General features: G+C 39.4%; 1 protein-coding gene across 1 annotated transcript in view; it reads right to left on the reverse strand.

Annotated features, from left to right (window-relative positions):
• HAPLN1 (hyaluronan and proteoglycan link protein 1) overlaps window positions 1-15,923 on the reverse strand; it is a gene marked incomplete at its 3' end in the record, with an annotated part of 63,351 nt that extends 47,428 nt beyond the window's left edge. Inside the window, exon 1 of the mRNA XM_081321210.1 lies at window positions 15,828-15,923. The remainder of the gene's footprint in view (window positions 1-15,827) is intronic.
• Window positions 15,924-22,171: the final 6,248 nt, after the last annotated feature.

Consider the following 22,171-nt stretch of genomic DNA (forward strand, 5'->3'; position numbering starts at 1 on the left):
TAAGCTCATTCTTGTATAGTTCTTCTGTGTAATTTTGCCACCTCTTCTTAATCTCTTCTGCCTCTGTTAGGTCCCTGCCATTTTGGTCCTTTATCATGCCCATTTTTGCATTAAACGTTCCCTTCATCTCTCCAATTTTCTTGAAAAGATCTCTGGTCCTCCCTATTCTATTGTTTTCTTCTATTTCTTTGCACTGTTCATTTAAGAAGGCATTCTTATCTCTTCTAGCTATTCTCTGGAATTCTGCATTCAATTGGGCATATCTATGTTTTTCTCCCTTGCCTTTTGCTTCCCTCCTTTCCTCAGCTATTTGCAAAGCTTCCTCAGACAGCCATTTTGCTTTCTTGCATTTCTTTTTCTTTGGGATGGTTTTGGTTGCTACCTGTTGTACAATGTCGCGAACCTCTGTCCATAGTTCTTCAGGCACTCTGTCTATCAGATCTAATTCCTTAAATCTATTTGTCACCTCTACTGTATATTCAACAGGGATATGATTTAATTCATACCTGACTGGCCTAGTGCTTTTCCCTACTTTCTTCAGTTTAAGCTTAAACTTTGCAAGGAGAAGCTCATGATCTGAGCCACAGTCAGCTCCTGGTCTTGTTTTTACTGACTGTATAGAGCTTCTCCATCTTTGGCTGCAGAGCATATAGTCAATCTGATTTCTGTGTTGACCGTCTGGTGATGTCCATGTGTAGAGCCGTCTCTTGGGTTGTTGGAAAAGAGTGTTTGCTATGACCATCGTATTCTCTTGACAAAATTCTATCAGCCTGTGCCCTGCTTCATTTTGTACTCCAAGGCCAAACTTGCCTGTTATTCCAGTTATCTTTTGGCTTCCTACTTTAGCATTCCAATCCCCCATGATGATAAGGACATCATTTTTTGGTGTTAGTTCTATAAGGTGCTGTAGGGCTTCATAGAACTGGTCAATTTCATCCTCTTCAGCACTGGTGGTTGGGGCATAGACTTGGACTACTGTGATATTGAATGGTTTGCCTTGGATTCGAACTGAGATCATTCTGTCATTTTGAGGATTGTATCCCAGTATTGCTTTTCCTACTCTTTTATTGACTATGAAGGCTACTCCATTTCTTCTGAGGGATTCTTGCCCGCAGTAGTATACCTGATGGTCATCTGAATTAAATTCACCCATTCCTGTCCATTTTAGTTCGCTGATACCTAAGATGTCGATGTTCAGTCTTGTCATCTCTTGTTTGACCACGTCCAGCTTTCCTTGATTCATGGATCTTACATTCCAGGTTCCTATGGAGAAAAAATCTTTACAGCATCGGACTTTCCTTTCACCACCAGACACATCCACAGCTGAGCGTCCTTTCGGCTTTGGCCCAGTCGCTTCATTCTTTCTGGCGCTACTAGTACTAGCCCTCTGCTCTTCCCCAGTAGCATATTGGACGCCTTCCGACCTGAGGGGCTCATCTTCCAGCGTCATATCGTTTTGCCTTTTGGTACTGTCCATAGGGTTTTCATGGCAAAGATACTGGAGTGGGTTGCCATTTCCTTCTCCAGTGGATCACGTTTTGTCAGAACTCTCAGCTATGACCTGTCCGTCTTGGGTGGCCCTGCACGGCATAGCTCATAGCTTCATTGAATTACGCAAGCCCCTTCGCCACGACAAGGCAGTAATCCATGAAGGGGTATAAAAATTGTATTGGAGCAATTAAGGTACCAGCTGTCGCTTTACACAATTCATCTCCAAGACTGCCTTCTTAACATTCAGATTGAATTTTCTGACTGTGTCTCTACCAAAGGAATGACATATACAAGGAATAATAATAATAATAATAATAATAATAATAATAATAATAATAATAATAATAATAATAAGAAGAAGAAGAAGAAGAAGAAGAAGAAGAAGAAGAAGAAGAAGAAGAAGAAGAAGAAGAAGAAGAAGAAGAAGATCTGCAAGAAATATTATTTGCCTGTAAGCAAGAACTGGAGAAGATAACAAAATACAAATAACTACAAATAGAAATAGAAAGACTGTAGCAAAGGCAAGCAAGGGTAGTGCCAATAGTACTACTATTACTATAGTGCAATCCCAAAACAACTGGAGCACCACTTGAACACCATTTGCATTGACAAATTCGCCATTAGTCAATTGCAAAAGGTGTCCTTACTAGGAATTGCTTCCATCCTGCGACAATATCTGTAATACCATCAAACATCCACATCCGCCTATCCCAGGTCCTTGGTAAGGACTTGATAGGTAGACAAAAATGCCAAATCCAGTCTGAACATCTGGCTGACTATGCGATGATCAATAATAATAATAATAATAATAATAATAATAATAATAATAATAATAATAATAATAATAATAATAATAAGAATAAGAAGAAGAAGAAGAAGAAGAAGAAGAAGAAGTTGGAAGGGACCTTGGAGATCATATAGTCCAACCCCCTGCTCAGGCAGGAAACCCTATACCATTTCAGACAAATGGTTGTCCAGACTCTTCTTAAAAACTTCCAGTGTTGGAGCATTCACCACCTCTGGAGGCAGGTTGTTCCACTGGTTAATTGTTCTAACCATCAGAAAATTTCTCCTTAGTTCTAGGTTGCTTCTCTCTTTGGTTAATTTCCATCTGTTGCTTCTTGTCCTGCCTTCAGGTGCTTTTTAATTTTTGTATTCGATTTTTATTGTGTATTGCCCTGTTCACCGCCCTGAGTCCTTCGGGAGAAGGGCGGTATAGAAATCAAATTATTGAATTATTAAAATAAATTAAATTTGGAGAATAGCTTGACACCCTCTTTGTGGTAGCCCCTGAGATATTGGAACACTGCTATCATGTCACCCCTCGTCCTTCTCTTCATTAGACTAGACATTCCCAATTCTAGCAACCGTTCCTTATATGTTTTAGCCTCCAGTCCCCTGATCATCTTTGTTGCTCTTCTCTGTAGAGTCCCAACAACTTTTTCATATTGTGGTGACCAAACCTGGATGCAGTATTCCAAGTGTGGTCTTACCAAGGCATTGTAAAGTGGTATTAACACTTCACATGATATTGATTCTATGCCTCTATTAATGCAGCCCAGCAGCATGTTGGCTTTTTTGGCAGCTGCAGCACACTCCTGGCTCATATTTAAGTGATTGTCCACTAGGAATCTGAGATCCCTCTCACAGTTAATACTATTGAGGATGGTACCACCTATACTGTACCTGTGCATTTGGTTTTTCTTGCCTAAATGTAGAACCTTACTTTTTTTGCCATTGAATTTCATTTTGTTACATAGTGCCCAGTGTTCAAGTCTGTCAAGATCCTTCTGAATCTTAAGCCTGTCTTCTGGAGTGTTGGCTATTCCTGCCAGCTTGGGCTCGTCTGCATATTCAATGAGTTTTCCATCTATCTCCTCATTCAAATCATTGATAAAGATGTTGAAGAGTATTGGGCCTAAAACAGAGCCTTGGGGTACCCCACTGCATACCTCCCTCCATGTAGATGCAGTTCCATTGAGGATTACATGTCGAGTGCAGTTGGTCAGCCAGTTACGAATCCATATGGTATTGATGCTGTCTAACCCACATTTTTCTATCATATCAAGTAGTAGGTTGTGGTCTACTTTATCAAATGCCTTACTAAAGTCCAAGTATATTATACCCACAGCATTCCTCTGGTCCACTAATTTTTCCACTTGGTCAAGAAATGCAATACAATTTGCCAGCATGATCTGTTTTTGACAAACCCATGTTGGGTTTTGGTAATGACTTTGTGTGCCTCTAGGTGTTTGCTGATTCATTGCTTGATTATCTTTTCCACAATCTTCCCAGATATTGAGGTCAGGCTGATAGGTCTGTAGTTTCCTGGATCATTCCCCCCCACCTTTTTTGAAGATGGGAGCTACATCAGCTCTTTTCCAGTCCTCTGGTAGTTCCCCAGTGCTCCAGAATGCTATGCAGCCTTCTTAGTAATGGAGCCCATTTCACAGAACTGTCCATCTCAGACATTTAGACGACCACTCCTTAGTTTGCTTTCAAAATGATATGAAAACATGGCACTTCAGAAGATCACATTATCATAAATTAGCATTATTCTTTCCCAAATATTGATACATCAGGTTGATGGCTCTATGTGACTTATGATTTTATTCTGCTTTTAACTCTGTACTCTGTTAGTTACTGCAAATTAATTAGAACCTTGAGAATTGAACACCATAGAAGCTTAAGTATGCAAGTAGATAAATAAAATATTAATTTGGCTTATCAGAAAAGTAATCAGATATATTAAAGCAGTTTTGCACAGCCTTTTATAGGACAAAGGATCACATTCAGCCTTTGAAAAGATGAAGCAGGACAAAAGCTAGTTTAAGTTCATTTCAGCTAATTTAGTACAATAAAGATGCTGCTTTCCCTGGGTTTTGATTAATTTCCGTCTTCTATTATATTAACATTTACAGTTGATAGTTCATTGCTCAACACAAAGAAATGTATAATGCAGAACTTTGTTTAAATATCCCAAGAAATTTGGTAGGGATCCATAGTTGTCTTCTTTCTTCTGTGAGTTGTACATACTGAAAAAAGTTTAACATGATCTCATTTTTAAAATAAGTTTTAAAAATCATTCTGTATCCTTCTGCAAAAAAGTACTTACATTTATAACCTTCATATGTCTTTATATCCTATTTTATGAAAGCTTGTTGCCTTCCATATAATTTTAAATGTATTATAACTAATATTCGAAAACATTGTAGCTAGTTAGGTTTAATTCCCAAGAAACATAATACAAAATCTAAAATAGTAATTCAAGTTATAGACGTATTTAAATATTGCATTGTAATGTGAGCTTTTTGAAAATGAGCTTCAAAGCTGTAACAATCGGTACCAGCTTCTGTCCATGCAAACAATGAGGTACCAGTTGTGAATCAATGGGAAATTATGGTTAGAGTGCAAAGAAACATACGTCCACAAGATAATGCAGCCTTAAACAATAGGCTTTAGGAGAAAAGCAAAAACAAGCTCTACATTCAGAATAATCTGTTGATGCATTACAGTATGCATATAAGCATACATAAACCTACTTTGTTAAACATGTAAATATACTATATAAAATGCAAAGCAGAATTGCATTGTAAAGCATATGAATTTGGCATTGAATGTTTCTTCATATCAAGTTCACAACTTGTATAAGGTTGCAGATCTCTCCAGTTAAGATTGGAAAAGACCTTCCCCACAAACTCTAAAGAATGTTATCTTCAATGAATAAGGTATGGAACAAAAATCTCTCTCAATATAGCTTTCTATATCCTTATGAGTTAATCTAAATCCTTAAGATTCCCCACTTCACCTTCTCCTATCATAAAAATGCTTAAATGAAACTCAATGGAGTTCTATTAAATTATGGCTTCATAACTAGGTAAAGGTAAAGGTTCCCCCGTACGTGCGTGCTAGTCGTTTCCGACTCTAGGGGCCGGTGCTCATCTCCGTTTCAAAGCCGAAGAGCCAGCGCTTGTCCGAGGACGTCTCCGTGGTCATGTGGCCGGCATGACTAGACGCCAAAGGCGCACGGAACGCTGTTACCTTCCCACCGGAGTGGTCCCTATTTTTCTACTTGCATTTTGACGTGCTTTCGAACTGCTAGGTTGGCAGAAGCTGGGACGAGTAACAGGCGCTCACTCTGCTACACGGCACTCGGGATTCGACCCACCAAACTGCCGACCTTCTGATTGACAAGCTCAGCGTCCTAACCCACTGAGCCACCGCGTCCCGGCTTCATAACTAATTGCTCCTTATTTGATGATGATGATTATTATTCCAAAATAAGAATTCTGGTATACTACAATTAATAAGCAGAGACAAATATTTTTTTACACAGAATAGCTTTCCAGATGGATTTGGCATTGCTGTTAGACATTCCTCCTAAAGCCATAAAATTCTTCATTTAATTTGCATTGTCATGGACAGTAAAAATTATCCTAGCCTTTATAAAGGCCATCTTCCAGTTCATCCAATACTGAATGGAGGAAACTATATTCCAGTAAATCTGTGAGAAGACTAGAACTACTAAAATAAGATTTTTTAAAAGACCAAGCAAAGATTATTGAATTAATTTGTATAAGAAAAAATATCAAAAAAGACTTCCATGTTAGAACTATATATTTAAAAATGTTTGTGTAGATGTTACTTGAACCATTTTAGTAACATCCATGTTTACTGTATAAGGCAATATTTTCAAAAAATTATTAAATATTTCTCTCCCCTCACTATGTTAGCTATAGGCTCCACATTAAAACCAGTTGTTATATTGGTTAGCTAAACATATCCCACTATCTACATTATATATTGCCATTAAATGGAAGGTGTTGAAGCTACAGGAACTTTGGGGGGAGTGATCATGCAATATTGGAATTCAAGATTATGCAGGCATAAGCAATAGAACAAAATCAAACTATAGTCTTGGGCTTTAAGCAAGCTAATTTAAATAAACCTAAAGGTTGGGATTCTCCATGGATGAGAATCCTCAAAGGGAAAACAAACCCAAGAATCTTGGGAAACTTTGAAAAGTGGGATTATAAAAGCCCAGTCTAACACAATACCAATGAAGAAGAAAAATAACAGCTCTCAAAAGAAACCAGTATGGTTGCACAAAGAACTCTCTGATAAGTTGAAAGACAAAAAGGACAAGTATAAAAAGTGGAAAGAGGGGCACATAATTAGGGGAGAATATCAGCAAATAGCCCAAGCCAGCAAGGATAAAAGGAGGAAGGCTCAAAATGAACTAAGGCTTGCACAAAAGTTAAGAATAACAAAAAAAGCTTCTTTCAACATGTACAAAACAAGTAAAAGGTCAAGGAACCAGTCCAACCTATCAAAAACAGTACCATAAAAAAACAGATTAGGAACACAAGTTAAAATAGGCAAGAAAATGGTAAGAGAGCACCTGTCCACCCTAGACGAGTTCAAATTACCAGGACCAGTATAGAACAATAGAGTTGGAAGGGACCTTGGAGGTCTTCTAGTCTAATCCAGAATCCAGATGGATTCCCTATGGATCACACCCTAAGGTTCTGAAGGTACTGGCAGACATGATCTCAGAACCACTGATCTATATCTTTCAAAGATCCTGGACCACTGGGGAACTACCAGAGGACTGGAAAAGAGCTGATGTAATTCCCATCTTCAAAAAAGGAAAAAATAGATCCAGGAAACTACAGACCCTATCAGCCTGACCTCAATACCTGGGAAGATTGTGGAAAAGATAATCAAGCAACAAATCTGCAAACACCTAGAGGCAAACAAACTCAAAAACAAAAGGCCACATGGGTTTGCCAAAAACAGATCATGCCAGACAAATTGTACTGCATTCTTTGACAAAGTGACAAAATTATGGAAATGCTGGTCCACTTTACTTGGACTTCAGTAAGGCATTTGATAAAGTAGACCACAACCTACTTCTTGATAGGATAGAAAAGTGTGGATTAGACAGCATCAACACTGCATGGATTCATAACTGGCTGACTAACTGCACTCAATGTGTAATCCTTAATGGAACTGCATCTATATGGAGGGAGGTATGCAGTGGGGTATCCCAAGGCTCTGTTTTAGGCCCAATACTCTTCAACATCTTTATCAATGATTTGAATGAGGAGATAGATGGAAAACTCATTGAATATGCAGACAACACCAAGCTGGCAGGAATAGCCAACACTCCAGAAGATAGTCTTAAGATACAGGAGGATCTGGACAGACTTGAACACTGGGCACTATGTAACAAAATGAAATTCAATGGTGAAAAAAGTAAGATTCTACATTTAGACAAGAAAAACCAAATGCACAGGTACAGTATAGGTGGTACCATCCTCAATAATATTAACTGGGAGAGGGATCTTGGAGTCCTAGTGGATAATCACTTAAATATGAGCCACCAGTGTGCTGCAGCTGCCAAAAAAGCCAACACACTGCTAGGCTGCATTAACAGAAGTTGTGAATGCTCCAACACTGGAAGTTTTTAAGAAGAGATTGGACAACCATTTGTCTGAAATGATATAGGGTTTCCTGCCTGAGCAAGGGGTTGGACTAGAAGTCCTCCAAGGTCCCTTCCAACTTTGTTATTCTGTTACAGTGTTGCATAAATCTTAAATAATCAAGCAACATTGCTAATGAAATACTGCAGCAAGGTAATAGACTATTGCAATGAGTTAAAATATTAAGATGGCATTTACTTTATAAGTACATGGCAAGTATCTTGTAACAGTTCTGCTTCAATAGTTTTGTTTCTGCTACACAATACTATGTGTTTAATGAGCCACAGGCTATTATTACATAGAGAAATAGTTTTTCAATCACAGATGAAGAAAAGAATGCACTTATTCATGTATACCTCAGTCTAAAAGATTAATAGCACATTAGAAAGATATATACTAAATTATTTTACTAAATGTTCAGAAAGGCCTCTAAAATGTATGTATTGTCTATTTGACAATCAATCTAGTCTAATTTATACGATAATTTCATGCATTTGTTTTCTATCAAACAAAATTTGGCTGTTTTCTGAGATACCTTAGACTCCTGTCCAGTGCATCATTGTCAGCCAGTTTGCATCACTTTGGCAGAACCGGTAGCTAATTTTTTGTTGCCTAGAATGGACTTCCGGTTGTTGACATATTTGAATCCCACCACTGCTCCTGTCATATTAAAAGATGTACATGGACATTATCTAACTACTTGAAAATGTTTGATAAGAATTGCATGAGACTCTATAATTCAGTACAAAACGGCATAAATTGGACAAATGCTTAGTTTGCTTCGTTCATTTTGGCATCTCTCATTTAAAATATTTTGCTTCAGATTAACTTTACCTTTTTATTCAAGAGAAAATAATACAACTCCATACATTCTCAGGCCTTTTAACTCTGTACTGAAGTATCCACAATATCCAGTGTTTTCTTTACATAGACAAAAACAGAATTGCACGTATTTTAACACAAACTCTATCCCTTTCATATAATGTACTAACATCACAATATAAGTAAAAAAGGGGCAAGATTTACATTACAACAATGTAACACTGCTTTTATAATATACACCCAGTTCTATCTCTACAGAAAATTTCTATTGTAATAAGGTAGACACTCAAGTATGAACTCATGTACAGACTTCTACAGCTGCCAGCTTGTTAAATTTGATCTCTGGTCTCTTCCATAAAGCCTGTAGTTGCTCAATTGTTCTATCATCTGCAGAGACATTTTATACAACATGGTATCAATTTGCAAATTCAGTTTTCTTCTAAGAGGGAATTTTTGCTTGTTTCAGCCATTAACATTACACTGTTGTAAAAGTAATATTTCACAAGGCTCTGTTCTATTAAAGAAAACATATGTTCCAACTCTTCTGAATGGCCTTTAGATTGACAATTTGTTTAGTTTCTTTTGTTTGTTTCAGTTTATCAGATTATCTTCAAGGTATCCTCTCTGTTACAAGGGCACTTTCACATGAAACCTCATGCCAGTTCTCCAGATTAGGCTGATCACATGCTACTGATTGTTTTGGCTAAGCCCAAAAGCTAATGTTTTCTTATTGCATTGATGGGATTTGTAAGTTAATTCATGATCTTGCAGGTTAATGACCACCACAAAAAAGGTCATAAAATTGGGCATGGTCATGTGCTGATCCTCTTAATGGCCAATTCTGTGATCAATTATGGTTGTCAGTTGACAACTGTTTGTATTTCAACACTTTATCTGCTGAATATTTTACAAACTGCTGAAATTCTTCACATCTTTAATTTTCTTTCTTTCACTGTCTGCTCTCTAAAGATTGCTTATTAGAGGAGATGTTGACAATGTGCTAAGGGGAATTCAGAAGCTTGAGAATGAAGCAACAGGATGGATCATTGGTCCTGGATGGTGTATTAGAAATAAGAATTGTAAAAACAGAATGGTCTTAGGTCACTGAGTTCAAATCATTACTTGATTGGCAAAATCCAGAACAAGAGCATTTCCAGGAGATTATCTACAGAGCTTGAAAATATTTTTCCCCTTTCTAGAAGTTGTATGTGTATGTGTATGTATGTATATGCAGTGACACAGACAGTTTTGAAGACCACTCAGGTGGCACGTGTGAGACCATTGTTATGCGACCTGCACTGATTTTTAGTTTGCTTCCAAGTCCAATTCATAGTGTTGGTTATTACTTTTAAACCCCTTTATGGCAGGATCCAGGGAATCTGAGGAGTTGTCTTGGCCCAATGGGACTAGCCCACATCATTTATTTTAGTGGAAGAGGCCTACATCACTTCCCATTGCCAAAGAATTTTAGCTGGTTAGGTCCAGAGGAAGAGCCTTTTCTGCTGTGGTCCTTGCCCTCTGGAATATTCTCCTGGCCACACTCCTAGCCTTATGGAAGAGCCTGAAAATGTGGCTCTGCTGCCTGGCCTGGGGTGTGCTGCATTGGGGGTGGCTGATGGGGTAGAGAAGATCCCCACTCCAGCCACCCATTGCCTTAGTTTTCAGCTTTCTTATTTAATTTATTCAATTCTCTTAATTGTAATTGCCTTGTATTACCTTTTTAAAAATACTTTTTACTTTTTATTACAGTGGTCTCTTAGTACTCAACCACTCTGAAACTCATCAAATTTGGTACTCAACACATTTTAATGTGAAAATTTGTTTTGTACTCAATGCACAAGCTAGAACTTGTCAGTGTCGGCTGTCTTGTGACTCACTATATTATTTCTTATGGGAAAAATCTGTTTGGTACTCATTGGTTTTGGTACTCATCATCCTTCTGGAACCAATTAATGATTAATACTAAGGTACCATTGTATATGTAAACCACTCAGTGGTTGTAACAGTGAGATGGGTGGCATTTACTTTGGAGAAGAATCAAAAACAAGAGAAGCTAAAGAATGAAAAAAGAACTAGATGAAATATCCAAGTGCTGATCTAAAGGGGAAGATGACACTGAAATAAAGATAATATCTAACACAGACAACCCTGACAGAGTAGACAGAAAATAAAGAGAGCAAAAATTGTGCAAAATTCAACATCTCTATGTCCCCAAAGTGCTTTTTTCAAAAGGCAACCAGATTAAAAGACTGCTTGCCTTTTAAAAAGGCACCTTTGGAATAACCATGACTTGGATGACTGAAAATCTCCATAGATATACAACATTCCCATGTGGGTTATCACTTCCATAAGTGTTCTAGGGAACCTTAGGGATCAATCTCTTCCTTTCTTTGGAATCAGACCAATCTTTAAAATTCACCCTCACCAATAAATCTGTTCTTGAGACAGATCTGTATATGTACATGCATGCATGTATGTGAGTATGTATAAGAAGCTTCTCTCCCAGACAAAACCAATAATTGAATGAATAGCTACTGATTAAACACAATTATATGTAAAACATTGTACTCCTTTTATCAAAGTAATTGATTCACGAGAAGAACAGCCTTTACAAAATAGCCTATGCAAGCTACAGATAATCTTCAAAGGCATTCATGTTTTTCAGCAGTGATGTATGCAGCCATTTGCCTATCCTGCTTATTCATTACCATCAACAATAAGAATGGAAGAGGTTAGCTTTTGCAGAGATATTTTTTTGGGGGGGAATCTTGCCTTACTATTAGTAAACACTGTATATTAGATGGTAGTAAAATGCTTTTATATCCACTAGATGGCACATGATGACCATGGTAAATACATTTTATTTCCACAAAACCTCCCATTCATGCCATAAATAAAGACCATCATTATTAATTTATACCATTGCATCCACTCTGCCTCAATGTTTGTTTAGCCAGCTGTTTCCTCTAATCCTGCTTAAAATCCCAAATATATTCTGAGGATTTTTTTACCCCAAAGAACATTTTGTTACCTACATATTACAAGCTGTCTTTTCAAGTACAAGGCAACACTTGAACTTCAAAATATGGAGCCAGAATGTCTAATAATTCTTTAGAAATAACAAGATAATCTGTTGAGAATAATGGAATTAAACACCTTTGCAAACTGATAAAATTGATAGTAGTATAAATAAGTAAAAGTTAGCTAATTAAGTTTTTTATTTAAATTAAACTTATTATCCTGTTTAATTTTTAATCCAAAAATTATACATTAAATTCTTCATCAAATTAGGATTTATTGGAAAGTTTTCAAACAATGATGAAATCAGGTTAACTAAAGCCTGCCCAATCTCAAAGTAGAATACCTTTGATTCAAGCAGCTTTTTTCTGTGATGAAAATAGAATTCAATAAATATGGAACCAGTTGAAGGGTACTACTGTTGAGCATTCATTTTAGCAAAGCAAAATCTGTTTTGTTAAAATCCATTAATCCATAGTAATATTCAACTGAGGTAAATGGAAAACCAGATTTAATTCAGAATTTCCAGTATTCATATCCACTTTCCTGCTTTTTCTGGGAGATTTATTTCATTTCCATCCAACAGCACAGAATTCATAGACTCTGTTGCTGTGATCACTGAAAATACATGGACAAACACAACCCCACCTTTAGTATTAGGGCACAAAGTTCTTTATTTGACCAGTCAGAGTCCTATTAGAACCCATGAATTTTTTTTCTCACATATTGTGAATGACACATTCATTATAATGGGTTGCCTTCCACCTTAACATTCCAATCAATCCCAATTGAAATTTTAGCATGCTACAGCCCCAAATTCTTCATTTCCTGTTCTATGGGTTTTATTTGGGGGAAAATACAATGTTCTTCTTGTCTTTGATGGATTATTTTCTGCTACTTTCTAGCTGTATTTACCTATTCTTACTCAGCAACTACAATTTTCTTCCTCCTCCTGAGTCCCTATTGATCATTCCTATTGCATTTTCACCAAGTCATGGTGGGTTATGATTGAATAGGATGGGAATGCCATTCTCCAAACACTTTTGTGGCATGGTATGCAATTCAGTGGCTAGGGAACCATAAGTGTTCTAGGGCAGCGTTTCCCAACCTTAGGAACTTGAAGATGCGTGGAATTCAACTCCCAGAATTCCCCAGCCAGCATAGCTGGCTGGGGAATTCTGGGAGTTGAAGTCCACGCATCTTCAAGTTCCTAAGGTTGGGAAACGCTGTTCTAGGGAACCTTATGGATCAATCTCTTCCTTTCTTTGGAATCAGGCATTTCTCTCAGAACTGTTCTCTTCCTGCTCCCACTGAGACCCCCCCCCCCACAAAGAACCACCTCTTCCACTTATAACTTTACTCACTGGTAGTTTCTTTGCTACTTACTGTCTGTAACAGGGAAAATAGAAGTGAGCTGATTAACCAGAATCATGTAATGAAAACTTCTAAGAGATAGAGAGCTGGCTGAGATGTGCTTACAATACCTTTCTTTTTGTTTTCACAATAGATTAACAATGCGTATTCCTATGCGATGGTTTCCCAACATTCCTTTACAATATTATTACAACCAACCTCCCTTATTTCAAAATTATTCAGGTTTCTCTTCAGTTGTATAACTCAAGGGGAATGAATGGCTTTTTCTTAGTCTTCCCTAAGAACCGGTCAAACATCTTTAACTTTTTTAAAGACAAAACTCCACTATTCACTCCCATCAGAGAATGTTTATATTTTTAAAACTTTGGTTTCCTACCCAGGAGACTTTTTTACTTCTTGGCTTTATCAACCAACAACAACTGATTTCCTTAGAATTGCTCAGTTATTTTGCAGTGAAAAAGGTTAACCATCCTTCTCTGCAGTAGTTCCATAACAGTCACATTCCCTGTTGCTCAGATTTTCCACAGGTTCACCAACTAAATGTACAGTCACAATCCCTCTTGGTCCCAAGTCCAGCCAATATGTCAACGTTTGCATCAAAAGATAGTAAACTCCCACAGGAAAAGAATTCTGAAGATACACTCCACTTTTTTAAGTCTTTTGCACACTTTCTATCAAAAATACTAGCCTACTAATGTCAATTTGCTACAGTGCATTTAACTGCTGTTTCCCCCCCCCCCCCAATATTTAGCCAAATTAATGCACTGGGTAAATAATACAATACACTATGAGATGATTCAGAACCATGACAAATTTAATAATATTGGAAAGGAAGCTCTTTTTCTAGAAGATTTGTAATTCTTGGAATTATCTTTGTTTATTTCTGTTCATATTCATGATTGCTTATTTATTAATATACTTGTTATTTATTAACATACGCATGTATATGTATATAAAGTACAAATGTAGATGACTTATTCATAACATTATTCTCTGAAGTCTTCATCTTCATAATAACTTTTCTGTTCATTGTAATTATTTTTTTGAAATCACAATCAGAAAATTAACACGTGCCTAAACTGACCTAAGGAGAGTGGGGCTAAGGAGAGTAGATGATAGTTCATTTATTGGCTGAATGCCACTATCTGATTCTTTCTACATACATATACCTTGGCTGAATATAATAATACCATTTTCTTCATTTTTAGTCCCTATATGCCAAATATACTGTGACTAACTGAAAAGGTTTAGGACATAGCCAAAGTAAGCACTTTTAAAATGTTATAATTTAAATGGAAGATTAGATCTCTCTACCCCTCTTGGGTTTATAAATCCCAGATTTTCCAATCAATCTGGAAAACCCTTGCCCTAACTTTACTCCCTTGATTTGTATATGTTTTTTTCTTAAAATCGTGTTAAATGTACAGTTCTTAATATCTATGTCTATATTTTATGTACTTTTTCCCAATTTAAATTTTGAATTCAAGAAAACAATATTTACAGGCAACTTCTTTCTCTCCATGTATGGCTAGTATCCCATCAACCCAATGATGGTGCCCAACATTCAGCAATGGTGACCAGTGTAGCAATAGTTGCTCATGCATCTTTTTGGTCTGTGGAACACCACACACTATGCAAAACCAGCCACCTTTTTGAATGTAATATTATTTCCTGAATTTTCACAATTCCTATCCTTCATTTAAGATCATGTCACCAGTTGCACTGTTTTCTACCAACAATATGGTTCAAGACTTGAAAAGGAACAGACAGATTCCCTGATATTCAGTTCATATCTGTATGTGAAAGAGGAACTGATTTATGAAGAACAAGGGAAAGGTGACTTTTTTTGGACTTTAGTAATACATGAGATGCTTATCTGAAGTTCCTTGAAGTGTGGTCTCTGGTCCTTCCCTTCTCCTTTTCTTTATGTTCTTTTCCCAAATTCACCATACCTGGAATGTCTTTAATTTCCTACCTTCCAGTAACTATTATTACTGCCCTGCTCAGTAAAACATGGCCTATGTCAGTTAGGGATGATGAGAGTTATCCAACATAATTGGATGATGCCAACTTGGGGAACACTATGGATTGGATGGCTTACATTTCCTTTATTTTATGGGGCTTTCAAGAAGTATTATTTTGGTTACTATTATTGCACCAACTGGGATTACTATTCTGTAAGCAAATGCAGAGAACAGAGAGCAGTTGATGCAGCCACTCTATAAAGAATCTATAAATAAATGATTCTAGCCTTCCTCCCGCCAAATTCAACTCCCATCATTTCATTTTGGCAACAAGTGAGTCATGCCGGCTATGGATGACGGGAATCCCAGTCCAATCTGACTTCAAGAAATTCATTAAGACATATATTCAGGGGAACTGACAGATGAAACCCCCCTCCTTCCCCCACCCCGCAGAGAGATACAGCATAGGAAAAAGCTAGTTTTGGAAAGGCAGAAGAGTTGTCAGAAGAAAAGTTTGACAAGCCCTGCTCCTCCAGAGTTCCACAGGTTACCAGCGAACACATGAAAGAGACAGTAGAGCCTAAAAGTTACAGTTAGTCCAGAGTAGCCGGATGCTATCCCACCCCAGTCTCGGACATTTGCTTCTGCGTCGTTGTTGTTGTTTTTTTTTTACCTTTCCACAGTTTCAAAGCAAGGGATGCCGCTTCCAAAAACTCTACTTTCTGCGCTCTCGCTTCTCGTGCCCCGCGCCAGCCAGAGACGAAAGTCCCGATCCGAGAGAAGAACGAAAGAGAGGCTTCTTTCAGTCGACGAAGGACCACGTCAGACGCGAAGGACGTTTCCAAGAATGCTATTACTGCTCGATGCGAGCGCTGCTTCAAACCCCAGGAATGAAGGGGTGGAAAATTAGAAAGCCAAACACCGCGCGCGCACACGCCCAACACTCCCCCCCCCCCGGTGCTCTCGCACAGCGTCTTCTTGTTCCTTCAGCCTCCCCAGCGGCTGGACGGGGGCGACCCTGAGGGTCTTGCCAGGTGCCCTGTCCTCCTGGCCCAACCTTTGAGGCCACCGCCCGCCCACAACCCACCTACGCCTCAGCTCTGCCTCTGAGGAGGACAAGTTGTCGACGGAGCTCAGCAGGGCGCTTTGGCCAGCACCTTCAGGAACGTGAACTTCTCCTGCACGAATTGCTGGGCCTTGCCCCCCCCACCCCCCAATGAACACCCCTTCCTCGTTCAGTCGGGATGGTCTACTGGAAGGAGTGCGGCTGAAGGCAGCGAATACGGAGAGAAGACGCTTTCATGGAACGCTGCCCACTTTTCCAGCAACTCTCAGCCAGCATCCCAGCATCATTACTTTCTTTTCTAGAGAAACATTATTGGAATTCTCTTTGTTTTTGCCCGCGCAGTCTTGATTTTTCGATGCATTGTTGGAATAGCTGAATGTGCTAAATTCCCACTGTTGTTCGGTGTTTGTGTTTCATGCACCGGATTTTCAATTTCTGTCTAGAATTCAAAGAAATAATGGCAATATTTATATAATTTTCATGATAACCTAGTCAAGCAGGCATATACATAGAATGAAGGCTACTGCTAAGCTTGTAAGCCGCCCTGAGTCTTCGGAGAAGGGCGGGATATAAATGGAATAAAAATAAAAATAAATAAAATAAAAAAATAAACTACATAGACGTGTGTTTTTTCACTATTTAAATTCCTACCAGCAATATGTAACGTTTGCAAGGGGAAAAAATGCATGCATTTTAGCCATCCCTGGCAAAACTATGCATTTAGGGGTAGGATTTTGATACTCTGCTTATATTAAAAGAATACATTCTAATGTTATGTAGATAGTACTGTTTCTATTCTCTAGAGTCTAGACAATAGTTTTCAGGATCTATTTTTCCTTAACTTAAGGAGGGGTGTCTATAGAAATGCTAGCAGCTGCAATAAATACAAACTCTCTTGTGTATTTTTAATAGGTCACAAATAGGTAACTTTTGGTTTTCCATGTGGCTAGAATCCCAATTGCATCAGTAATTGGGTAGCCACTGGTCATGATCACACACAAACAACATACAAGACAGTCTATCTCTCTCACTCACTCATAAACACAGACAAATACAAGGCAACAATTGCTCAAACTAACCATTGAGAACCAATTTATGCTTTCAATGCAAGTTATGAATCATTATTATTTTCTGAATTGTATGGATTTTCACAATACCTATTCCTACTCAAGGCTATTGAGTCTTTTATCCAAACCTTGGTTATTTTCACAGTATGAATTTTCACAGTATGATATAGATATGCTCCCTAAAATTTTCATTTATCCCTGTATTTGAAGCATAGGCTGTTATATGCAGAAAAAGATAGGTGTGTACTCTGTATTAGTATGTTGCAGGATATTTATGTGAAATGTTGAAATTCTCTTTCCCTTTTCCTTATAGCCTCACAATAGCTCAGGCTGTCTTTGATTTCTACTACTACCTTAGTCAGTAGGACTGAGCATTCACTCATTCCTATAATGGTAGAATAGGATCCATGGTTTGGATGGATGCTGGAGCACAGCTACAGGTGGATCTCTTTAGGAGCATATATACCAGGGAATTTCAAACCTGGCCCTTTTATGACTTGTGGACTTCAACTCCCAGAATTCCTCAGCCAGGCACACTGGTTGAGGAATTCTGGGAGTTGAAGTCCACAAGTCACAAAAGGGCAAAGTTTGAAGACCCCTGATATGTACAGGATGTGCTGTATTGCATTGTTGTCCCTACAAGGGTGGCTATCCAGTGAGATTTGGGTGAACTATGAATGTGCCCTTGGTGATTAGCCCCATACTTGTGGAACTGATTTGCATAAACATTATCTGTGGTGACTGAGATCCTCATGATTGAAGGCCTGTTGAAACAGAGACAAAGATAAACTATAACACCTAGGTTTTGGCAATGCCTTGTCCTTCTATGTACTCATTTGCAGAAAAGTACCTACTTCAACCTTAGCCTGAAGAAAATGGTTTTGTAGTTGCCTTTGCTAGCGGACACAATGGGGAGAAGTAGGTAGTGATAGTGATGAATTGATTGTATAGGATGAATCCAAAATGTTGTAAGTTTTGCTATAAATTGCAGTCAAATATCCAGTGCACTAGGTGATATTGCTGTCTGTTGAAATATACCGTATTTTCCGGCGTATAAGACGACTCGGCGTATAAGATGACCCCCCAACTTTTGAGGTGATTTTAAAGACTTTTCGTCTTATACGCCGGAAAATCGCAGGGCAGGCTGGCGGGAGCCGGCAGGGCAGTCCTGCGCATGCGCGCACTCCCCGGCTGCTCCTTAGCAGCTGGGGAGTGCGCGCGTGTGCAGGACTGCCCTGCCGGCTCCCGCCAGACGCCCTTCCCTCTTGAGGCAGCATCGCTCCCTGGCTCCTAAGGAGTCCTCGGGGATGCTGCCTCAAGAGGGAAAAGCGTCGGACGGGAGCCGGCAGGGAAGTCCTGCGAGGGTTTGCGAGACAACCAGCAGCTGCCGACCCGAATTATTTCCTGATGAAGACAGAACAAACCCCCGAAGTGGCAACAATGGGCGTTTCTCTTGAAACGACCATAATACAACAGCCAATACCAAGTATGCGCGGGGGGAGGAGAGGAGAGGAGAGATAAAGAACGGAAGCCGAGCGTTTGTCTAGAGCTTAAAGCTTCTTAGGAAAAGAGGGGAGAGCCTCTCGCCGAGGACACGACGGCAGCGCCCTCTCACCTTCCAGCGTACAGGCATGACTCTTCGCCTGCCTGGAACTAGACGTGGACAGCGAAAACGTGCAAGTCTTCTAAGGGGAGAGAAAATAAGGCGGTTGCGGTGGAAGCAGAGAAGGACGCAACAACTGTAAACAGAGGCGTTTCCTTGACAAAAAGCCCCGCGGCCTACTTGGCTCCGGCCTTCGGGCGCCTGCGCGAGAAGTCACCAATCAGAGCCTGCACGCGCGTTTGCCTTCGACGCCCCTCTGACTCTTCCCTTTCCAACTGCCGGCGGGCTTACTTGAGCAGGAGCGCTTTCTTTGCTAGCGGGGGAAGAGTAGTCGCGCGTCCGAGGGGGGGGAAGGGAGGGGTTAATGTTGCTCTCTTCCCTCTTGGAGAGATCTCTATAATCGTTGTTGAATTCCTCCTTTGGGTGCTTGTAACTGCTGTAGGATAAGGTGGGTTTATGTTTATACGCAGATTCGTGTCCAAATAAACCATTGGTGAATGGGATGACCTTTCGATACTTACCCCTCCCCCCCAAACAGATTGTTGAAATAAAATGAGGCAGAGACGAGCATCACTCCGGGTGCCTTAATGTGTAATTAATACGGCTTCCCTTCCACGTTGCTTAGCCTTAATTCATGAAGCAAAGGAGGATTTGGAGAATTGGAAAGGAGGACGAATGGGGGCAATGCAGGACAGTTGAGGTAGCATCCCCGAGGACTCCTTAGGAGCCAGGGAGCGATGCTGCCTCAAGAGGGAAGGGCGTCGGGCGGGAGCCGGCAGGGCAGTCCTGCACACGCGCGCACTCCCCAGCTGCTAAGGAGCAGCCGGGGAGTGCACGCGTGCGCAGGACTGCCCTGCCGGCTCACGCCAGACGCCAGACGCTGATTTTCCGGCGTATAAGGCGACTGGGCGTATAAGACGACCCCCCAACTTTTGAGAAGATTTTCAGGGTTTCAAAAGTCATCTTATACGCCGGAAAATACGGTAGCATGTTCTTACACCATGCATGGTGACTGTAACACAAAACCCACTTCTTTAGTAACACTGACTCAACCCATTGCTGGTCCCAGATATTTTCCCAAAGACTATTACATGAGAGTGAAATAGTAAATGACCCCAAGACAGTGGTACAAAGTAACATACTGTGATATCTTGTCATGCAGTTGATTGCATGACAAAATTGATAAAAAGAAAAATATGCAGTACTCACAGCATTTCAAATGCTGATTGGAAGAGGGCAATCATTGGCTTTACAACAATGCAAACTGAAGCCATATAGGCAGAGTCACCACACTAATGTTCTCCAGGTATGTACAGGTGTGCCACAGCAGCATGCACCATGGGTAGCAGGTTTGTGAGTGTCCTGCTGTTTGGCATAGGCTGTGTGACTTTCTCTAAGACAGTGGTGTCAAACTGCTGGCCTGCAGGCCGGATGCGTCATCCAGAAGCCGTGCCCACCCCATTGCCAGCAATGGCAAAACCGTCCCGATACGTTGCACGACGTCACATGACATCGCAAGTTTGACATATCTGCTCTAATATTCATCAATTATATAATGATTAAAGACTGTTGGCCTTCAGCTTTTGAAAGCTGGATTTGGCTCTGGATTAAATTGGAGAGTAGATATGCATCCTTGGATCATCAGGCTGAAGTGGAAAAAAAGTAGATGCAAAAACGTAGATAAAAAACAAAGCAAAAACCCTCTCTTTATCTTCTCTGACAAGGTCAGTTTTCTCTACCCCAACAGACTCCAAGGCATCTAGACTATAGTTTCCACCATTTTTAGCCAGCCAGGCGAAAGTTACTAACTGTGGGTGAATGGGATTGAGAAAGCTAATCAAGTGTGTTTAATAATGAATGAGTCAAAAAGAAACAAGGACACAATGTAAGTCCCTGCTATAGTCTAATAATTATCACATGAAATACATATCCAGAAAAGGATACTGTGCAAGATTATCACTTTTCTTTTGAAACAAAAAAGGCAAAGGATGAGGAAATTAAATAGTAACTTAACTTTCCTTTCCATGCAGAAACTGAAAAAACAAACAAACAACAACAACAACAACAACAGGGGAAAGAGAATCGACAACTATGGCCCAGCCTCTGTATTTCAGTGAGTCCAGAGAAAGTGCAAAGAAGAAGAGGCAGAGGGACCTCTGCCTCCACTCATTTGCTCAGTCTTTTTGGCATTGTGTTATGGATGAACTGCATAAACTGGAATATGACTCTTCAGTAGGTCCATGTCCACCATTTGCCTTGGTGGAGCAGTGGGCTAATGCCTCCTTAAGTAACACCAGCTGCCTGCAATTAGTGCAGGTTCGAGTCCCACCAGGCTCAGGGTTGACTCAGCCTTCCATCCTTCCGAGGTAGGTAAAATGAGGACCCAGATTGTTGGGGGCAATTAAGCTGACTTTGTAATAATGCCGCTTGGGGGGTGTATGAAAGCCCTAATAAGCAGGCATATACATAGAATGAAGGCTACTGCTAAGCTTGTAAGCCGCCCTGAGTCTTCGGAGAAGGGCGGGATATAAATGGAATTAAAATAAAAAAATTAAAAAAATTTTTTTTGGCATCTGACCAGCTCCCTGAACTTTAGTTGTATATCTTTATTCTTATAATTAAATAAAATATCCTTACAGTTAAAAAGAAGAATGTGAATTTGCAAAGCAAAGATCAACCCCCAGCTTTACCTTTATTTTGAATAATGCCTTTTTGGCCACCATTGGCCTCAAATGCATTTTAAGAAAAAACATTTTTTTTCCCATTCAGGAAAAGAAAAAAAATTAAACATGGTTGTAGAAATCATTCTTGGGTGGAGGGAACTATTGCATCAGATTATCTTCTTGGGAGCAAATAGTTTATGATTGGCCATGCTCATAATGATAGTTGTTTGTGAAGTGTAAGCTCCGAGTGTTTTGAGAGTGTTCATAATATTGACATTGTATTTTTGCCATGAAATCCCAAAACTGTGATTTAATCAATAAGATTGGGGTAAGTCTCCTTCAGCTATTTAGGAAATGTGCATGTTAAAATCCAAAGCACTTGAATTTCCCAAGAGTTTTAGGTTGAAAAAGGCTTTCTATTAATTCTCTTATGAACATTTGTCCTTTGGAATTCTCCTTTTCACATTTCAAAATCCAATTGGCAATTATTTGATATCACATATTTGGTCCAAAACTTCAACTTTATGTAGGAAGGACATGGCACTATGTCAGAACTAACTAAATGTAATACAGAGACTTCTGTCTTGATATGAATTTACTACTGTTGCTTGACCAAAA

This window comes from Vipera berus (assembly GCF_964194415.1).
Source record: "Vipera berus genome assembly, chromosome: 2".
In the NCBI taxonomy this organism is placed as follows: Eukaryota; Metazoa; Chordata; class Lepidosauria; order Squamata; family Viperidae; genus Vipera; species Vipera berus.